Source organism: Ixodes scapularis, unplaced genomic scaffold (genome assembly GCF_016920785.2).
Source record: "Ixodes scapularis isolate PalLabHiFi unplaced genomic scaffold, ASM1692078v2 PGA_scaffold9__187_contigs__length_104089568, whole genome shotgun sequence".
Taxonomy (NCBI): domain Eukaryota; kingdom Metazoa; phylum Arthropoda; class Arachnida; order Ixodida; family Ixodidae; genus Ixodes; species Ixodes scapularis.
Window position 1 is genome coordinate 92,759,277 of NW_024609884.1, and position 22,714 is coordinate 92,781,990.

Here is a 22,714-nt window from a genome sequence, read left to right on the forward strand (position 1 = left end):
ATATATAATAAATAATAAATAACAATTGTAGTTAAATATTTTGTTTTGGTTTACATATAACGAACGTAATAAGTAACCAAAGTTGATGTGCGAAACTTTCTGCTACATCATAAATTCAAACTGTCATGGCTGCGCCCATCATCTGGCTACACCACAGTGGAAGAAACATTTCGTTTCTTCCACCGTGGGCTACACCAAGGAGGGCTACATGAACCTACGTCGCCTGCAGACTGCGTCCTTTGGCAAGTTTGCTCTGATTGCTTATTAAGTGACGCTATGCTCCGATATATGTGAAACATTTTGATGTAACCTTTGGGTACAAGCATCAAGTCTGATGTTAGCCATATAATGAGTACAGAAACAATCGTGGTGCACATTTCGCATGCCGATCAAAAACAAATACCCAAATAGCAGGCTGCCAGCCTTGATATGATTAAACTTCAGAATTTGTTGCGGAGTCTCTAACGGGCAGAAAGAGATCGGTATAGCCCCGTTTGATTTCATGTTGTTGAAGGCAGATTTCGAGGTAGTGACACATTTTAATTCTGATTTCTTTGCACAAGAGATTGGTGCGTACACGACAACGCGCAAGGCTAGGCAGAAAGGTTGCAACCCTTACGCATGTGTGACTGCTAGCCGGCCACCGTGTACGCTCGAGCCAGTACATGGATCGTATTAAATTTTCCAGGATAGAAGAATATACATAATTTATTAGGTTGCATGTACGATGACACTAGTATCTCACACCAAATTACTTGAAAACATGCATATCCAGGTGTCAGTTTTGTTCTCAGTGCCTAACCCACGTTTACAGGTCTCATATCTGTGTTTGCAGACTTTGTATACATGCCTTGCACGGGCGTCATATGACACCGTACCAGCTGCCATTGCTGCATCGTACCTTTTGCAGCATACATTTCGCACCATTCAATTTGTTTCTCTCGGCAAGCCTTGCCCAGAAGACAAATTTGATGGTGTCAAATGTATGCTGCAGAACGTACAGAAACAGGCGTATGGTATGGAGCAATGGCGGCTGATGTGACGTCAGTGCTAGCCATGTATACCTGGGTGCATCTGTGAACTCGGAGAGAGGAGGAAAGGGAAAGGCACCATTTTTGGGGGCTCTCTCGTCCACTCAGTCGCTCAGACAGGATTGGTTTGGCTTGACCACCCCCGCTATTCTCACGGCTTGGCTTCATAATTGTTATGCCTCATCACTGTGCAGCTGTAGGTTGTGCAAATAGCAGCAAAAATGGTTCAAATGAAAATTTTTTATAGGGTTTCAGCAGCCTTTTGCGGGTGGTGCACGAAAGCACCCAATGTGAAGCACCCCGCCCCTTTTGCCCTGCTTTCAAGAGCTCATGTTTCAGAAGCCTATGACGCGAATCCCCCGTGTCAGCTGGCTGGGTTCTCAATGTGATGGCGGGACATTCTGCTTTTACCCAGAAGACGGCTGGCCGGGGTCACACCACCTATACATCATACAAAGGACAGTCTGCACACGCATGTCACCGCAATATCTGTGGTTCGAATGTTGCATGCTAAGTTTCTCCTTGAACCCATTGCCAGGCTGCATTCGAAGCATGGATCTCACGGTGACTTGCCCTCAAATCTGTATGCAGACTGTTTTTTGTATGATGTATAAGCAGTATGACCCTAGCTTAACGTAATCAAGCTATACCCGGTACTTAAGTAAAAAATAACTGGATTAAGCTTTTCGTTCTTAAGGCCTGTTCACACATGCAGCGGAGCGCTACAAGCATAGCGCTGACCTCGCGCTAAGCGCGTGCTGACGGCAACGTTCACCAGTTTTGTATTGCACCGTCAATACTGTTGCTCATGGCAGACGATAAGTAGCTGACGGCACGTGAGGAGCGCTACATCAGCGCTTCGCTGCATGTGAGAACCGGCCTTTAAGGTGTGCGCTATACTCACTCACATCTTGCCACTTTAAAACTATGAAAAAAAAAAAAGAAAACAGAAAATATCAGTTACTGGCAAAACATTTAAAGTGTGCGACAGAACCCCGTAACGGAATGCCTTGCAAACCAATCGTGAACTCTCCTGTTCGCAGGGCCAACTTCGTTGGAGGTTCGTAGATGTGCTGAATTCAAAGAAAGATTGTTTCAAACATATTGTTCCTTACTTTTTGACGGTGCAGGTGAGCTTTCGTGATATCAAGACCGCCTGGATTTCACCCGTCCAAGTCTGCTTACATGGCCCCAGGTATGGCGGTGCCTTATGCGCTCGCAAGGTACACTGTACAATGAAGTTACGGAACGCAATAACCTTGAATAACATTAACTTATGTGCTCAAGGAGAGTGAAATCAGCTGTTTGTAGTGGCCGGGGGGGGCCTTATAAACGGAGCTCACAAGCTCTGCACGAGGTGGATAGTTGGGTTGGGACTGGAACTGGTCACCATTACTTTCCTTACATAACACTGTGCCTTGAAAGCCAACCCCTTTTTCAGTTGCTTGCACGACGCAACACTGAAGTGACGATTATGTGACCGAGTCGACGGTACAAACTGATGCTGCGTTGGCGGTCTGTACATTTTTCAAGGTATGAAGACGAAAGAGGTCATCTGTATCGTAGACAGTGGGTTTCATTAATCCTCCAGGGCATCGAACTGAAAAGAAAACCAAACATCAGAAAAAAAACTTCAATTTGTGTACAAGCCGGAGTCAGACTGAAACATTATAATTTTTTTCATTCTGGAAAAAACTTGAAGTGGAAACTGAAAAATAATCTTTGAGGTTTCCAGTGGAAGGGGAAAAATTGGGTACGTGAAACATACAGAAGTTTGACGAAGTGTGAAGAAACTTTACCCAAATCGTATAAGGTCTTAAATATTAGTAACACAAAGATGTGGTGGTGCCACCAACGACTCGCTTTGGGGTGGCAGCCGGCCTCGTACCTGGAAGTTTTTTCTCCTGCTTTCGCACAGAGCCTCTACCGTGTAAAACTGCGTAGGTTGCCCCAAAGTAACCTGCAGGTTTCTTGTCTTTAGGTTGGAAATCCGACAAAGGCACTTTTCTGGGGCATTGTTCATAACCCTAGCTGCTTTTTAATGCAAGTTGCCCGATCTCCTCCGGTTAGTGGCTGGTTGGGGAAAGGCGCGCACTGAAAGCGACACCGACTCGTGAGAGGCAACACTGGATAGGCACTTGATCCGTTATCAACAGTATCCGCTTGCATTTTAAAGCAACTAATATCTACGCTTGTTTTCTTATTTTTCTAAGAAGGAAAGCGCAAAGAACCAGCTATGCAAAATCAAATCTGGGTGTTTTACAAGCCAAACCGACGACAAGCATTTGGAACACCTCAGCAGATGACTGACAATTAATTTGGACCACCTGGGGATCAGACGTGCAACAGAAAGCTTGATTACATGACCTTTTCCGCAATAAGCCTTTGTCAAATTACAGGCACCTGGGCCGGTGTCAGAATCCGCCACCTGGTGTCTGTAGGCCGGTGCCTTGCCTTGGAGCCACTGAGGTGCCAAAGAAACCGGCAGTGTAGTGAGCCTGATGCACGACCGGTCATTACCTCATCAGCTGTATCTTGGGGGGCGGGGGACCTGCGAGCTTTTCTGGTTGCATGCTCCTTGGCCTCGAGCTCTGTCGGGTGCTGTACCTGCGTGGAGTGTTCTCTCTGCTCCACGGGTCATCCCACTGGAAATAAATGCCCAGAGCAACTACAAACTTTCGTGAAGCAAGATGTTTTGCCTTGGCGACTTTGTCTGCACGCATCAACTTGTTTATATTTCGTTGTCTCATGCCAGCATCTCATTTAGGGGTATTCAATCGCATTGCTTCCAGTTTGCAAAGAGGTAGCAATTCCTGATGCATACTAGACCGCCTCAAGGCTTGTCGCTGAACCATTCAATTCAAGGCTTGTTTCATAAATCATGATAAATAACGAGAAGTATCACGAGAACCTGATACCGAGAAGAAAGTAGTGTTTATGGTACAAAATAAAATGTGCAACATTTTTAGTCAATTTTGTAGCACTTTCACGTTTTTTCCACATGAGTCCTTAAAATCTTTATTTTATATTGTGGTATTTGATTTCGTTCCTCGAGATTCAAAAATTTAAATTCGAATTCTTTGAACTTGAATAGCTAAGAAATTAGAAATTTTCAAACTTTTCATACTCAATCTGTAAAGAGAGTTGGAATCTTCAAACCTGAACTTTCAGAAACTTGACATCTTCAAACTTTTCAAATTCAAAACACAGCAGGGTTTGAAATTTGCAAACTTTTCAAGTTCAAACCTTAACTCCTGCAATCTCAGCAGGTTTGCAACATCCCTAGTTATGATTTTATCTAGTCAGCTAGTTGGGCTGAATGGATGTAGAAGTTGCGACAGTAGTTTTTCCGTCTGCTGCTAAGTTTCCGACGTCTGAAAATAGCTAATGACACAGCACCGTCTGAAACCACCACGCTGCAGTGACGTTATTGAGTAGCAATCGTCGCTCAGAATAAAGCAGTGGGGAATATGTTTGGCTGGACAGCAAATTCGCATGTCGAGACATTGTACATACGCTCAGATGTCATCATAAAGTATATATCTGTCGCATTATCTACATCTGGCTCACAACGCACTCATTATTATACATTCCTAAATGACACGTTTTGTGCACATTCACCCCTGTGAGAGGTTCATTCTCCGGTCTTAGACAACTGAAGGTTCTTCAGTTGTCTAAAATCGTGTCCTTCTTTACCCTGTCCGTCGTTTTTGCGCTGTTTCAACCTTTTAAACTGAAGGAAGTTCTGTGCCTTACTCACTTTGTGCTGCTGGGTAGCCTTTGACAAAGAAATGTTCTAGCACTGCTAGGCATATAGTGCTTCATTATAGACATTCAGGAGAGAAACCAGAATTTAACTCTCCTCACGTAGACATGGTACAGGCTGTAACGTGGGTTCGCTTTACAGAATTGTTTTGATCTATAAAAGAACCTCAGATTATGCCTGTAGCCTCCTTGTCACTGCCAAAATAAAAACATGGTCTGCCTTTGCAATGCAAAACTATAGAGACCGCATAGGTAGATTGTCCCATTTCGTCTGAACTTGCAAGTATGCACACATCACGTCTTGGTCAACGCAGGGCTAGGGAAGAGAATTGAGATACACAGCCCTGTAAAGGCAATGTTGCATTGCTTTCATTTTTTTTTTAGTCTCCTTGTGTAGAATTGTGTGGCATGTAGACTAGCTTGTCTGACTGTTCAATTTTTTGGCTAATGTATTTATACTCTTGTCATACCAGCTGCCATGGCGATGGGCTACTCTCTGACGGAAATATGCACATCTGAAAGAGACCTGGCCCGACGAGCATCACAGCTACAACATTGCTGCCATAGTACAACTAGATACAATAGTTAACGGCTTATTCAAGTGACCAAGTGGTGACAAGGGAATCTCGTGGCCACCTTCAGCAGGTAGGTTTGTCAACAAGGTGGCAGATTTCACTCTTTGTTCAATTCTTATGGTGCTGTCACTGCCATTCAATGAAATGGAATGAGGAAAGAGGTACTGTAAAAGCCTTGAATCAATGTTTTTTCAGCACTCAATTTTGATGAACCTAAATAATGGGGACATCAAGCGGCACACAAAAATTCCAAACAATATTTTTTACAAAACCATGCTACTAGTTGCGAATTAGTTTTCTCAACTTAATGTGCGGGTTATTGCAGAACCACCATGCACTTTAACAGATATTAAACACAAGCATGATGTTGTACTGCTTTGTCATTTAATGGCATCACATATCGCCATCCCACACCTTCGTTTCGGGTGCTGCGTGTGTGTCGTCATGGATAAAGGTTTTATGGCTATTTAGTTCCATTGTAGCTCATGAGGGAATTAAATGTATCTCATTTCCTTCCAGTGGGACCACTGTGAATCGTGTCGGAGAAAAAAGTGAAAGCCGTTTACCACTCCCTGTAACGCCGAATTGGAGCGCAACTCTTGAGGAGGAGGAGGGAAGTGTACTGAGGGCCACGGTTTCTCGGGGGTCACGTGACATAGGGGAAAGGGTCACACATGACCCCCCCCCCCCCCCGAGGGCACGTGACCTTGTTGGGGTCACGTGACCTCAGGGGAGGGGGTCCTCGTGGAGGGAGAGTCACGTGCCCCCCGAGGTCACGTGACCTCGGAAGGGGGTCACGTGACCTCGGAAGGGGGTCACGTGACCTCGGAAGGGGGTCACGTGACCTCGGGGAGGGGTCACGTGACCCCCCAGGTCACGTGACCAGTATTTCCCTGCTAGATCTAGCGGAGAAATTTTTTCCGCTAGATTTAGCGGGGAAAATTTTCCGCTAGATCTAGCAGGGAAGTTTTTCCGCTAGATTTAGTGGGGAAATTTTTCCGCTAGATTTAGCGGGGAAATTTTTCCGCTAGATTTAGCGGGGAAGTTTTTCCGCTAGATTTAGCGGGGAAATTTTTCCGCTAGATTTAGCGGTGAAATTTTTCCCCTGGATTTAGCGGAGAAATTTTTTCCGCTAGATTTAGCGGGGAAAATTTTCACGCTAAATTTAGCGGAAAAATTTCCCCGCTAAATTTAGCGGAAAAGCTTCCCCGCTAAATCTAGAGGGTTTTTCCGCTAGATTTAGCGGGGGTTTTCCCGCTAAATTTAGCGGGGAAATTTTTCCGGTAGATTTAGCGGGGAAAATTTTCCGCTAGATTTAGGGGGGAAATTTTTCAATGAAATGGAATGAGGAAAGAGGTACTGTAAAAGCCTTGAATCAATGTTTTTTCAGCACTCAATTTTGATGAACCTAAATAATGGGGACATCAAGCGTCGCACAAAAATTCCAAACAATATTTTTTTTAAAAACCATGCTGCTAGTTGCGAATTAGTTTTCTCAACTTAATGTGCGGGTTATTGCAGAACCACCATGCACTTTAACAGATATTAAACACAAGCATGATGTTGTACTGCTTTGTCATTTAATGGCATCACATATCGCCATCCCACACCTTCGTTTCGGGTGCTGCGTGTGTGTCGTCATGGATAAAGGTTTTATGGCTATTTAGTTCCATTGTAGCTCATGAGGGAATTAAATGTATCTCATTTCCTTCCAATGGGACCACTGTGAATCGTGTCGGAGAAAAATGAGATGGTCTGATTCCTTCCTGGGTTATGGCAGAGCTAAATCGCCATAAACCTAGACGACACGGGTTGTGACCTGGCCTATGTACAGTCGCACAACTGGTATTTTCCGTTCACCCCTAAGCTGACGGTGCATAGGAAGCTACGTGCTTGCTGGACCAGTTGTACGCCCATCATTTGCCATCTGATCACATTGCCCCGCCTACATCCATGCGCCAGGAGCAGGGTCCAGTGACGAGTGGAAGGCGGTCGATAGGTCCAGTGAATGTGTAGCTCCCACCGCAATGTCAGCTTGGTAGTGAACAGACCATAGGAAACAGCTCATTGCATTAGCACTAAATGACAGAGCAGGTTTATATGGTTTGTAGGCTTATATGAGGCCTCTTATTGAGTGCCACATTGGAGACCTGTGGCCAGAATCAAAACATTTAAGATGGAACCAGTAATAACTAACTGGATTGATTCCCACCTAACAAATTGAAGCCAAAGTGTGGAAAGCAGCGGTAATGTTGCGAACCCTCTGCCAGCATATTCGGCTGTAGCTCACAGTTCTGTTTTGGGGTCAGTCTTGACATATATAAATGACGTACTACACAGCATACCCCCAGAATCACAGGTCAGGCTCTGGGGATGAATGTATTATTTACTCACTGATGAGCACTTTTGGATAAGCAAGCATCATTAAATAGGTATGCTAACCACATAAAGGAATTGTGTCTAATATTTTCAAGCTCTCAAAGTCTATCATATTAGCCCCGAGAGCGAACACAAGCGTCGCTGCGGTCGCCGCGCCCTGATTGGGTGAGGCGTACCGTGACGTCAGGGGGAGTACTCCGCTCCGCGACCTCGCATCGGCTCGCTTCCCAGCACCGGTTTCCCGGTTTGGCGTTGTGTGCCGCAAGCTCTTCGAAGCGCTGGACTTCGTTTACCCGGTGTACAGGACGTTGAGTTAGGCTGATATTGACGTGCTTCCGTACATTTTATAAGCCTGGTTGTCTCTTTTACCTTGAAAATTGGGTTACAAATCCCGAAAGCTATCGGCGGAGGCAATTCCGCCGATGAACCTCACCGCCCGTCCACACGACACAAGGCAATTTAGCGAAGGATTGGTGGAGCGTTGGCGCAAGTGTTTCGGACGCTGTAATTCTGTTCCTTGCATGTTCATGATTTAGGACGATATTACATCCCGCTTTGCAGGCATTTGAAATTGCATTCATATCAAGGGCCTTTGGGTGGTCGGCAAATTAGCTCGGGACTCCGACTTTGTGCTGCCGGTCTGCATACGCTGGTTCGCAGATGTTTTAAAGGCCCTGTGTCTGATCATCTTTGAAGTGATCATAGAACAGGATTGCTTTACATAAATGTAGCTTCTTCGTAAATTAATTAAACAGTTTATACACGTATGCAGGCATATTTCATAGAAGATGCACAATTATTAGAATTTAGTTTGTATGGTAGCAGCAAAAACGGCCGAATTACCCGCAGTTGCCTGTATGATATGTATTGGACTGCCCAAAATATGCACAGCAAATGTGCCGTAATTTGAAATGTTTATACTTTTTCCTGACACTTTTATTCCAGCTTTGGTTATTCGGAAAATACACCGTTTAGTCTGAATTGTCATTTCCAATTAAAAGAGACACTGCTGCAGGTCTCCAAAAGCTTCCTCAGCCTCCAAACTCCCTACAGCTGTACTCTCTGACAACAGATGAAAACAGGAGTAAAAGCAAGCATTCGAACGCTTGTCCAGTGGTAGTTGCAGCATTAGTAGCACAAAATGTGGAACCCGTGAAGGGCGACATTCTGCGTGAGAAAAGGTTCTGGTATTTTAGCTTCAGGAAAATTCGATTTAAGTAAAATCTCAATTTTAGGGCTTAACGAACTAATAACGAGCTAGACACCTTCGCTTACGTTTGTTATACATTACTTGAGGGTTGATATAAACAAGTCCACAGATATCACCCGTGTAGTCCATTGAAATACTATCCGAATCCAGCAAAGGTCAAATGCGAGCAATGTATGTAATAAATGTTCCTTGTTTTTTTTACTTTGCCCCTGCCCTTGGGCTGTCTTACTTGTGATTCTCTCCCCATGGCCCAGACCGTATTTAGCATGTTACCCGAGCGGCATGCAGCTTTTCTGCTTCGGCGAACTTGTTTAAAAACGGAGATACAAAACAAAAAATAGTATACATAACCTGCCAATTCATTCAGACCATCAGCAGCACTTTTTGTGCGAGATGTAAATCTATAGTGTTGCTCCTGCAATTGTGACCATATTTCTTTATTTTCATATACCAGCTCCGATTCATGCGTTGCCTGCCCTGTCAACCATGCTTAAAATGTTGGTCGAAGTTTCGCCTGAAGCTACAGGCCATACCTCAATAAAGGCACATAAAAAAAATATTAAACTTCCTACGAAAAACACGCCAAAAAAAATTAAATAGGAACGAGCGCGCCGACAGCTAGCGTCGTCGCAGCCTCCACAGGGCGAGCGGGGCGAGCCGGAGAAAAATTCTCTCCTCGCCGTGACGTCACCCCGGTTCGCCGTAAGGGGGCGCCACGCAAACTTCTCGGGGCTAATAGGCGAGGGGTGGCCAAAGTGACATGGGGTTAGAGCCGCAGACAAAATAACAAAAGTTCAAAGAGCCACAGGAAAAGTAAAGGGGGGGAGGCTACTTAAAAAGAAAAAAAAAAAAAAAACTATGTGGAGGGAATAGTGCTTTCCAAAAAGGACAAGTATAATTGTTGACTACAACAAATAACACCAAGCAGCAGAACGTTACTTTAACCGCTCAGCAAAAATTAAAGCTTCGGCTGGTTTGCTAGCCAGCCACTGCCCCTGACGTTTGTTATGCGTATACGGTTCAAAATTTTCTCTAGAACAATAAAGGAAACAGTGTCACTGGACACATCAATGTGTCAAAAACCAGCCCTGCTCTATCTACGCAGTGTAATACAAGGGTGCCAAGTCTGTGAGCTTTTTCTTATAATTCTAAAAGTCTCTTCGTCTTTGGGACACAGGAGTTGTAGGGTGGCACACTTACCCAAAACCAGCGAGCCACACTTAGACCCGCAATGAGCCGCATGCGGCTCGCGAGCCGCAGTTTGGCCACCCCTGATATAGACTAACCAGATTTTTATTTAGCAAAGTTTACTGCAAGGTAAATATCACATCAGCATTCACCAAGTTCCCTTTCCTTTCACATATATATATATTTTTCTAATTCATGCTTTGTTGTCCATCTTTTCACCCTGGAATAGTGCTTTACCCTTAAAGCGATAGTGAACAGAAATTTCGAGCTCACAAAACGAAGCTGGACGGATAGGCGGGACGCTGCAAAACCCCAAAACAACACTCTTACAGCGATATCTCCAACGGATCACTGTATTTTTGGAAAAAAATTGTGTGAGTGAACACGGCTGACGAGACAGGTCTCGTCACGAGTCCCATTCCCTCTCCTCGCTACGTCCCTTCGAGCTAGTGAACTGAAGCGAGGAGGAGAGAAGCGAGGCTGCTTCCCCTCATTCTGAAATTCTGCCGGAGGACAATGAAGTCAAAGACCTCGCTCGATCACGCCCTTCTTTTCCAAAAGTGTGGCCATCCGGTTGAGATATTGATGTACGAGTCATGTCTTGAAGTTCCTAGCGTCTTGTTCAACGCTCATGCATCCTTATTTTGCAAAATCCAAATTTCAGTTCAATATCCCTTTAATGGGGCACTAAAGTGTGTTTTGAAAGTCTCGTTCTATGGTCATACCTCAATCTACGAGCACTAATCATCCTAAAAAACCAGAAATTACATTCATTTGTGGCCAATTCGTATCTTAAGAAAGTGATGGTTCCAGACACTTACCATCGTCGCAGAATGACAGATGGCGCTACCAAACCTTGCTGAATATGGTCGAATGACGGACGGTGCGTGTCAGCCACTCGCGAGCGATGGGTTCTTGCGTGGACGAGCACGATTGGTCGGCAGCTCGTCCACGGTGGACCCAATTGCCCGCGACTAGCCGACACGTGCCGTCCGTTGTTTGACCGTATTCACCAAGGTTCGGTAGCGCCATCTGTCATTCTGCGCTGACGCCAAGTGTCGAAAATTTTGATCAATTGTTTTAGTATGAAAATTGGCCGCAGATGAATGTAATTTTTGTTTTCTTAGGGTGGTTAGTGCTCGTAGATTGAGTTATAACAATAAAACGAGGATCTCAAGAAGCACTATAGTGCCCCTTTAAGACAAGGCTGCGCTGCGGCAAAGCGACATGTGCAGAATTGCAATGCCTACTTTACGGGTGTAGCTTCTCGGCAGTGCACCAGTGCGTGGTGTGAGAAGCGCATTCAATGGAGATAGACTGCTGAACATACCACTTACATTGAGAGATATCACGAAACATCCGAGTACCGAGTCATGTTCGGTGTGTAAATCTAATCAAATCACACGTTATTCTAAGCGATAACCGGAAGTTCTGAACGATTCGCACAATGTTACAGGAACAATCTGGCAGTACTGCGACGCCTGAACTATTAGTTTCGGTAGTTATAAACGGAAACTCCCTTATGGTGCAATGTAGGCATAAATTCATCACATTTTGGTGAAATGTAGCAGGGTAAGCACTTTGGCGGAGCATACACATCAATACTTTTCGCCTTGGAAGGCATTCTTGCTCATTCCGATCCATATTTCGCATCTTCAACTTTCTTCCTAAGGTAGCATGCAGCAGGACTTCAAGGGATAACTTGCTGGTTGGGAAGTAACTTTATGGCCAACTTAAAAGACCGCTGAAAAGAAAAAAAAAAGTTTTTTTTAAACAGTCTAGTGGGACACATGTGCTAAAAAAAAGTTCATGAAAAAAAAAAAAAAAGATTTTCTAGAGCAATATTGATTGCGAGATTTAATTGAAATTGTGCGCGAAATCCATGACGTCATGGGTCATTCCAAAGTGACCATCTTGGTCGTGAAGGCGAAGGCGATCTACCTCTGCTCCACGCGCCTGAAATGCCGAGAGAGAAAACAAGCAATAAGGGACGTGACTGCCGACTAAATCGCGTCTTGCGCCGTCAATATTGCTCTAAAAAACTTTTTCCCGACGTTAAATTTTTTTTGACACACGTGTCCCAACTATAGTCGGTGACAGGTCAAGAACGAAGTGGAATCTCCTCCCACCCCTTTCCACTTGAGCGGAGCGAACGGTGGAGAGGAGGTCGCCCTCTCTCCAGCATTCGCACTGCTAAAGTGGAAAGAAATGGGACAAGCTTCCACTTCGTTCTTGACCTGTCACCGACTATAGATTGTTAAAAAATACTTTTCTTTTTTAGGGGCCCTTTAAAAGGGCGTCTCCCACTCCCACTTAATGGATTGATCAGGACACACCCAGAACAAGCAGAGCGACCTACAATCTGTCTTGACTACAGCATGTTTCATATCTCTATGTTTGAATTTCCTTTTCTGCACATTGGTTCAAGAGTGGCTTGGGTTGACTGCTTGGTCTTTCTTGCCCCATCAGGCTGGCAGTCTGCTGTACTTCAAGCATCTGCAATGCTACACAGTAGAGGGTATGTGCCAAAGGCCTGGTTGATGGGCAGGATCAAGCTGCACCATCCGGTTCTACGCAATCGACCTCTGGGAAGCAAGTGTCTGCATGATCAAGTGTGGTTTCTTGGCAGATGTTTGCCTGCAACACTGGTGTTCATCAACATATGTTGTGAATGTCTCGAGAAATATTTCTTGGATGCAAGACCTTGAACTGCACATGGACCTCTGACGTAGCTTGTGCATGCTCTTTTGATTACCTTCTGAAGACTGTGCCTAAAAGAACTGCTGGAGAATGGCGGTTGAGATGAAGGCGTTACAAGATGGGTCATAGGAGCTGCCATGTACTGGTGCAGATTGTCTCGATCCCGGTATGGCTCGTTCTAGAAGTTCAAGCAGAGGGGGGAAAATGTTGCTTTGGTCGCAATGTCCCAACTTGGAGTTCCTTGAATCTCCCTCGACTGACTTGCTAGTGAGACGCAGCAGAACAGGCATCTGCGGTGCCCACCTTCCACTGCTGTAACACTTCCAGGATTGAGACCAGGGGTTCATCCATGATTGTCAATCTGGGAAGGTGTTGCTAATTCTGGGAAAGGCCTCCCGAGGGATAGATTTGCGTACTTTGAGTAGAAAATTCTTATAGCGTCGTCCCACTAGAGCAGGGGTGGCCAAGCTGCGGCTCGCAACTTCGCGTGTTAAAGTGCAGCTCGCGGTCCCCCCCCCCTCCTCCCCCTCCCCCTTGCCCTCCTCCCTCCCTATCACACGAGCACTTCCCCAAAATAAAGAAATGGAACACGTTTTAAGTCGAAAGACAGGTTGCAGTTTGGTAGTCTTGTGCTGCTGCTACCTTACGACCAGTTGGAGTGCTTTTGACTCGGATAGATTGAAAGTAGTTCGAGTTTCGTTAATTGCTCTAGACAAAAGCCCCCCCCCCCCCCCCCCCCCCGCGGCTCTTGAAAGTTTCGTAGTTTTGTTTGTAGCTCTTAGGCCGGGTCAGCCTGGCCACCCCTGCACTAGAGCGACAAACACTGATTTTTGTCCAGCAACACCACAAAGGTTTGTGTTGCTGATGCTGTTCCACTGCAGTGACCAGCACCCGCAACAAACGCCGACAAACCATCGACGACGTACGAGTTGTTGTCTGTCGTTGAACTTGAAGCGCAGCAAGCAGTCCCACCGAGGAACATCACTTGGGGACAAACTTAATTTTCTCGCCCGCTTGTGCCTTCTGTTGCTGTCTTCCCCACCCTCCTCCTACCCTTCCTCCCATTCCTCCCGTGACTCAGTCCTTGGCGGCCACTGATTGTTCCCGCTCCCGCAGTTTCGATTCCTGGATTGCTCGTTGTAGTCGCGGGCCCGGCTTGCTTGCTAGATGTCGTGTTGCAAAAGGGAATTTGCTGTGGCTGGTTTTGCTCACGAAAACTTTGTGCGCGAGTTGGTGCTTCAAGATGCCGAAGTCTGCGCCCCTGCATCAGGATGGATACACCCACGTGTGAGGACTGACCAAAGTAAGACCGCTTACCACGAAGTAGGACACGACGTTCCGCCAGTTCTGTGGCTAGCCATTCCGGCAAATTGAGAGACTTGTCATCCATTCTGTGATTGTCTCCCATAAAACGCCTGCCATTCGGTCATTCGGATATGAAATTAAAAACGTCCTCAAATCGACGTGAAATCCCATGGCGCTCACCTTGAATGCTTCGAACGACCCAAAAAAAGGAATGATTCAGGAATTCTAGTTCGGAAAAAGTTGGGTGTCGATTGTCACGACTGTTTTCAGAAAGTCGCCAACGGCAAATGAAGACAAGTGGAAGCTTTAAACAAGGAATAAAGTAATCGTCTCCACTTTCATAGTGTTTGTTGGGGCATTTGACGCCCAGAGAGCAAAACAAGAAAACCGCTTTGCCATACTCTGTCTCTGTATTTTGAAGTGTTTTGTTGACAACTCCAGTCCCACTAGCAAACAAGTTTCCTTGTCCCCGTGTTCCGTGTCGTGTCTGCCAGGTGGGACAGCGGACTCCGACAAACAGGCCGTTTGTCGGTGTCGTATGTCGCTTGTTGCTCTAGTGGGATGCGGCTATTAGGGACTCGACCTGGGGCATGTTAGGGGTGTGTGCGTATAAGTCGCTGGTCGTAAGAACCAGCAGCATTGCATTCGTTGTGCTCAGTGTTGTGGATCTTGTGTGGATCTGCCTGTAATTTATGGGGCCTTTAGAACTTCAGCATTACACAGTGATGACATCAGCAGCTGGAAATTGATGGGACCGAAATAAAGATGACAAAACTAGACTGTAGCTGGAGTCTATCACTAGCATGGAGAAGCTATCAATAGCATGGACTTCAGATTCACACAAGAATGTCCCGTGGGTAACAGGATTTGATGCACAAGTAATTCTGAAGATGGCATTAATGCTTCTGTTCTAATTCCCATGGACCTCCACAGGCTGAAAGGGAAGGTGACATTCCAGGTAACTGAACAGGTCACATACCTATGTATCAAGTGCAGAGAAGGGAACAGTGAACAAAAAGGCACCAGGAAAAGGTCCCTATCTATTGAAACCGAGTTCTGTATGGGTTTTTATTCTCTGCTCCTTGGGGTTAAAAAGACATATTGGAGCAGTCCTAGCTCACCTCCAGTGCTGATCAAAATAACACGACGTGAAATCATGATAGGCGTAAGAAACAAACAGCTTGAAACCAATTCGCGTCCTTTTAATTTCACAAAACTTGGTATGCGCCAAATAGCCTAAAACCGGTACAAATCAAAGCAGTCTGTGCAATAAAACGTGAAAATACGGCAGAAAAAGTAAACATTTGCGGGGCGTAAAACCGCGGAAGTAAATCCGTTCATGGCAATCTTGTTCAGCACAAACAAGTGTTCATTCAACTGTGAAGCATTGAAATGGATATAAAATCTGCATAGCGTTTCAGAGCAAGAAAAACAGCGAATTAATTGAGCAGTACGATTGACAACATTGCGGGCGCTACGCGGGCGCGTAGGAAGGCGACAAGGCTTACTGTGATAGGAGCCACACGGAAAACGTTGACACCAGCCACACGCTGTGCAGGGCTATCGTTCTCGCTTCTTGAATTACGGTTGAAAAGCACTGCGCATTAGCACTGCAAGCACTCCACGTGTACACGGTTTCAATTACGGAACAGAGCAGCGAGGCCTACTTCATTCGAGCTTGGGTAAAGAATCGCCGAGGTTGGAGCAGTCGAACTGTGGACATCGGCATGCTCGAAACTTCTGCTACCGACTTTTATGCGCGTGATATGCGGAATAACTCAATGGATATGCACTGGCAGACGAAACAACACGTATTCTACACAACAGCGTGCCCACCAAGTCACCACAACACCAAAGTATCCGCCGGAGTGTAGCAGACGCTCCTGCCGGCGACCGGCGCCGTATGTGCGTCGCCGTCAATATTTTTTGCGGCGGTAATCTGGCCAATCAGAGCACACCGCTCCGCGGCAGATCTGGAAGGGCCAGGTTTTGGAAATACGCCGCCCGGGCGCTGACAATCCTTTTGTTGTTGTTTTTTTGCACTACGACGCTGTTCTTTTTTTTTTTTTTTTTTCTTTTGGACGCGCAAGAAGTCTGCTGTTCTTGTAACTCCGCTTTTATTAATTTCAGTAATAGCGTTAAATTTGCATGTGCACAATCGACTCCTTCCAGAGCATACTGAGATCGCAATAACGTACGTGGTTCGAAATTGCGTTTTGCTTCTTCATCCTATTCGTCTATTCGACAAAACGGTTATAAACAAGGAGAAATGGGAGCTGCAACAACGAAACAAATTGACTGATAATAATAGCAAAGTTGAAATGTCGCTACGTTCCAAAATTTTGGTACATTGCCCTTTTTTCAAAAGACAATGCGAAGATACATTCGCGTTTTGTCTCGCTTATATAAGTTGTGACAGGGTGTTTACTTCAGGAGAGCCCCGAAATTGCAACCTGAAAGCTCTAACATCCTTCCCACGCGAAGAAAATGTCCTTCACTTATGAGGTGGCACCTTTTTTTTCACATTAAAAGCAGCGAATACCCGGGACGAAGTTTTTCATTGGTCGCTTCGCACGGAAATAGGCAAAAGGAATGCGTTGCGGAGAATTCGTCTGCTAGCGGAGGCTCCGAGCTCGCCCAACGCCTAGCCGCGAGCTCGGAGCACGGGAGAAAAGTGATCGCAGAGTGGCGGGGCAGACGAAAAGTGATCGCCACTCTGCGATCACTTTTCTCCCGTGCTCCGCCGGGAGCCCCTACTCTCGTCAAGCTTCGGGGTGTTTGCCGCTTGGGGCGGATCGGGGATCTACATGCGCAGGCCTTGTGTTCTTTATAGAGTTGGTCGTGGTTCTAGGTGGTATTGGTGTAGCCCTACACATGGAATATCGACGGGCATAAGTTTATTTTATTTTCACTGAATTTTTTATTTAAAATTTGTAATATCGTCGAAAATGAAATTAACCGATATTTTGAACCCACTTTATCCAAAGCCATTTATTATTTCGTTCAATTTTTTTTATATTACTGCCGATCATATGAGATTTCAATTTGCTTGACGCGATTTCCCCCTTTTTTAGTTGTATCTTCTGTAGAAGTGATCGAAATCGCTCCCACGTTCTCAGAACAGCCAAACGCAGTTTCCGCAGGTCGCCTTCTCTGCAAAGACTATACTGCTTATTTGTGTGTTCAAATGCAGCGGTTAAATTCATTTCGATTGAGAACACTCGTGCTTGACTACATTGTATTTTATTAATTTTTAATGATGGCAACTGACATTCCTCAGTCTGATATTTAGCGGTGCAGCGGATGTTCCATTATCCGATGTTTAAAGGGATACTTCAACGAAATTTGAAATATTCCCGTCGTGTTCAAAAATAGGTTGAATATGATCCACAATATCCGTAAATGACAATCGCAGATTTGTATTTTGATCCTGGTGGCTGTATTTTTTGTTATAAACGGCCCACTCTGGCAAGCGCTCGGAGAAGGCCCAGCTTAGAGCACGTGACATCCAACGCAATCGTGACGTAGGTCGTCTCAAGACGAGCAAAGCTACGGCGGGGCTGACGTTGAGAGGATGGCCTAGTCGTTCCAGCCACCGAAGCGGCTGCTTTTGTACGAATTTTGAGTGACGGATTAATCTTCTATAATCTTCTAGGGGGACAATAGCGACTTCTGCGACACACAAAAGGGATTCTCGGGAAGAGGGGAGTTCCTCCTTCCCCCCTTCTCTCGTCGTGGCCGGAGACGAGACAACCTCCGTCACTAGCTGTCAAGGTTCCTAGACGAGCATTACAAACGAGGCGTTAACGACATCCACCAGGTGCTCTCTGCTAATCGTTTAATTCGTTTTAAAATTCCTTTTCGAGACTTTTTTAACAAGATATTGGTATGTTCCATGGGATACTGCTCTTTGGAACACATATAGACCAAAAAATGAGCGCCGAAATTTCGTTGTGGTATCCCTTTAAGGCGGTTACAAATCCAGAAAGCTTCTTCCGTGGTGCCAATATGACGAAGGGAAAACTCGACGCGCGAACACATCGGCGCCTTTTCGCATTTTATTAGGAAAGAGTATTAGTGGGCACAGAATTTTACCCCTTATATTAGAGCCCTAAATAAGCTCTTTCTATAACAATGATATCTTTGATGACAACCTTTCCGTTCTAAGAGAAAAACACAGAAAACTGGCGATCGCTTGTTCGCGCTAACAGTGTCGCGCTCTGTACAGCACGCCCTGCCCTTCGCGCAAGTGGGCTCATTTTCGTCTTCTGCGCATGAGAAAGGAAGTAGCGGTGACGTCAGAACGCCGAGCCCTGATTGGCTGATCGCGACCCCCTATCTTAGCGTCGTCTGCTCCTTTGCAACGTCGTCTGCTCGCAACATCGTCTGCGTCTGTCTTACCTTTCCTGCGACTTTCTGCAGGTCTTTACGAGCGAGCTCGACTTGGCCTTTCAGAGAGGGCAGACGAAATAACTCGAGCGGTACGTTGTTTTCGTTTAACAACTAGCAGACTCGCATCAAGGAGGGAAGTCAAAGGACTCGCTGGCGAGGTGTCCCGGGGCGCCGAGGTTTGTTTGCTTAGAACCGAGAGTGAGCGTGTTAGTGTCCGCAAGTTCCCTCCCAAATACTTTTTCCCTCCATTCGTGTGCGGCGAGACCCCTCTTAACGACGTCGGCGGGTTGGCGCAGTTAACGTCGTCTGCTTTACGTCTGCTACTCAAAGCGATGGCTGCTTTACCTTTCCTGCGTCTGTCGGAGATTCACCGTTTTTTCACCGGCGAGAGTCACCGTTGCCTCCGGAAGCAAGGAGATAACAGGAAGAAATTGACCTCTTAATCTAAAATTGAGGTCAGCGATCAAAGTATAATACGGGAAGGGTTCACAAAGGTCGCGCGAGCATATTCCATTCAGCACGCCAGCCGGTCGTGGGCAGACGGTCGCCGAGTCGCGGAGTGCCTGCTAGGCCTAACTGCCCAGCTCGTTTGGTCGCGTTCGGTGGAATCGTGGCCGTTGGAGCTTTTCCCGGGTGTTTGTGGATCCAGCGTTCTTGTTCGTCGTGGTCTGTTTCAAGTACTTCTTAATTCTTGCTGCTTGAAGTCGGGACGCGTCAGAGCGCAGGTAGAAAAATAAACGTCCGTGGGGTCGTCGCGACCGCGACGCTGTCGGCCATGCTGATTTGATCGTAAGATGTGCGTAAGACAGCTGGAGCTGCCGTAGGATTTCGTCGTAATCTGCGGAAAACTTACGAAAATTTCGTTTCGTGAATACGAATTTGTTCTTAAGTTTTGTCTTACGCACATTTTTGGCGTAAGATCGTTTCGTAAATCTGGCCTCTGCGCTTCCGAAAGTCGCCGGAAAGGTAAGACAGACGCAGACGATGTTGCGAGCAGACGACGTTGCAAAGGAGCAGACGACGCTCAGATAGGGGGTCGCGATCAGCCAATCAGGGCTCGGCGTTCTGACGCCACCGCCACCCCTTGCGCAAGAAGCAGACGAACTTGCCCTTCGCATAGGCCCATCTCCGTTACACCCAGGAAGCATCCGGCACGGGCGCCAATCCATGATGTGTCTTGTCGCGTACGATCAAATAACCATGTAATCGCCTGTTCTTTATTGTCAGCGTGTATATAAAAAATATGTAATATCGCATGCCCCTTTTTAAGAAGGAAAAGCAGTTTGCAGAAAAAAAGTGAGGAAAACGGACCAAGTTTACAAGAAGCGAAGACAATTTTTTACAGAACACAAACACCAATTGGCGATAAATAGTCACTTTTATTAACTAACGCTAATATATTGAGGATGCACTTGTAAAACGATATGTTGTTGTGCTTTAAATAGTCCAGCTCACGAGCAATGCAATATTGGAACTTTTTGACAACGGCATCGGCTTGCCTGTGGAGACGATCGTGCGCGGGGGCGAGCTGAACTTTGTACCGGCAGCGGTCGGATGCAGCCGAGAAGTTCAACAGCGTGGTAAGTCGAGACGGACAGAACGAAAACTGGAGCCAAGGCGAGCGGGCGGTGAACCCGAGACGGTGGCCCTTCTGTTTGAACGAGTGTGTGCAGTTAAAAATAAAAGTGTTGGGTTTTGTTCAAGACTGATCGAAATATCTCTGATGCTAAGAAGCAACGATTCCCACATGCACAGAAGGCAGCTAAAGCAGTCACTTAATGTCTCTGTAGACTTTTAGTTTCTCTACTTTGTCGTACCGAGCTTAATGCAAAGATTGTACAGCCTTCGGGAATATGGAAAAGCGATTTGACGATTTTATCTTGGGTGGCTACGGTAGATTTGGTTTGGGTAGGCGCACATTGCTTTGGTTGGGGAATAAATAAAGGTTTGTTCTATTTTCTCCTTAAAAATAAAGCGCGTCCGGCAAAGCCCACCGCTGCATAAACAGCATCGGCGAATGTGTCTTTCATAATGCTGGAGACTGTACATCTCGTGCCAATGTCCTCTTAGTTTCCTGGTCCGGCTCGCGAACTGTGCACCACACATGTGAGGAGCGTAATCCTGTGCGAGCATCTACGGAGGCCCATTCTTCTTTTCTGTGCTTCCTGACTATATCGATTTCTTTCTCCTTTCAGTCGAAAAGCTGAACGCTTCTTGTCATTGTTTTAATTTTTTTTTTTAACGAAGTCCTTTGACGTCCGCCTCAAGGAGCCGTCCTGCGAACGAAAACGAAAAAAAAAACAAAAAAACACGAACAGGTATATGCAGAGGTCGGCATTTTAGGTCGCCCTCACTCACCCTCACCCTCACAGCCACACTCACCTAAGCCCCTCACTCACCCTCACCCTCACAGCTACACTCACCTTCAGCCCCTCACTCACCCTCACCCTCACAGTCACACTCACCTTCAGCCCTTCACTCACCCTCACTTAACCTCACGGCCCTCACGCACTCACCGCCCTCACGGCCCTCATGCCCCTCACGGCCCTCACCGCCCTCACGGCCCTCACGCCCCTCACTCACTCATGGCCCTCACCGCCCTCACGGCCCTCACCGCCCTCACGGCCCTCACCGCCCTCACCGCCCTCACGGCCCTCACCGCCCTCACGGCCCTCACACACTCATAGCCCTCACGCCACTCACCGCCCTCACCGCCCTCACGGCCCTCACCGCCCTCACGGCCCTCACCGCCCTCACGGCCCTCACCGCCCTCACCGCCCTCACGGCCCTCACGCCACTCACCGCCTTCACGCCACTCACCGCCTTCACGCCACTCACCGCCCTCACGCCACTCACAGCCCTCAGCGCCTCACCGCCCTTGCGGCCCTCACACCCCTCACGCCCCTCACGCACTGATGGCCCTCACGCCACTCAGGCCAGCTTCAGATGGAGCAATTTCGCCCAGAAACTTTACGTCGCAACACCAGCAACACGGGCCGCCCGCGGTCACACGCAGCAACCAATTGCTGCAATTTGCCATCGTCATCATAAAATTTTATTTTTCTTGCACTATTTAGACGCAATTACGCGTTATAAACGTGTTTTTGTGCATTTAAATCTCGTTAAGAATACTAATGCACCTTTCTGAAACAGTTTATTTTAAAAAAAAACGATCGATTTCAAACCAGAAGCAAGTCTTTCGGTGTCATCATCACCGGCACGAGGTATCACGTGAAAATTTTGCGTCCCTGATTGGATGCAGCCGCTTCAAACGCATTCGAATTGCTCCGAGTTGCTTGCTTATTTCGAGCCGGACCCGATCTCAGCAATTCGTGTCGATCTAGGGAAAGCTAGAGAACAACCCGCCATTACCACCAAAATTGCTGAGAAAGGTTCTCGATCTGAAGGGGGCTTCACGCACTCACCGCCCTCACGCACTAATGGCCCTCACACCACCTCATGTACTCACCGCCCTCACGGCCCTCACGCCTCTCATGCCACTCACTGTCCTCACGCACTCATGGCCCTCACACCCCTCACGCACTCACCGCCCTCACACCACTCGCGCACTCATGGCCCTCACGCCACTCACCGCCCTCACGCCACTCACCGCCCTCACGCCCCTCACGCACTCATGGCCCTCATACCCCTTACCGCCCTCACCGCCCTCATGGCCCTCACCGCCCTCACGGCCCTCACGGCCCTCACCACCCTCACAGCGCTCACGGCCCTCACCGCCCTCACAGCCCTCACCGCCCTCACGGCCCTCACGGCCCTTACTGCCCTCATGGCCCTCACTGCCCTCACGGCCCTCACCGCCCTCACAGCCCTCACGGCCCTCACAGCCCTCACGGCCCTCACGGCCCTCACTCACCCTCGCACTCATGAATTTTCCTGGTTCAGAAACTCACTCACCCTCACCTGACCTGTGAAGATGAGGGTGAGTAAGGGTGAGTGATGGCCCTCATGAGTGAGGTTTGCCGAGGTATGGGTATATGACCCCGGTCTGGCTACGTGAAGAACGCGTTCCGTTTTCTCCACCCTTTGTGACCTGGCTTTAAACATCGGATAATGGAACATCCGCTGCACCGCTGAATATCGGACTAAGGAATGTCAGTTGCCATCATTAAAAATTAATAAAATACAATGTAGCCAAGCAAGAGTGTTCT

The 22,714-nt window shown here is 47.0% G+C and overlaps 1 long non-coding RNA gene across 2 annotated transcripts; it reads left to right on the plus strand.

Annotated features, from left to right (window-relative positions):
• The first annotated feature begins 2,160 nt into the window (after nt 1-2,160).
• LOC120846495 lies at nt 2,161-13,009 on the plus strand. 2 transcript variants are annotated; one of them, XR_005717037.3, is made up of 3 exons: nt 2,161-2,226; nt 5,270-5,441; nt 12,618-13,009. It is a non-coding gene; the product is annotated as an uncharacterized LOC120846495 (long non-coding RNA). The 2 variants fall into 2 exon arrangements; XR_005717038.1 differs by lacking the exon at nt 12,618-13,009 and adding an exon at nt 5,891-5,966.
• The last annotated feature ends 9,705 nt before the right edge of the window (nt 13,010-22,714 follow it).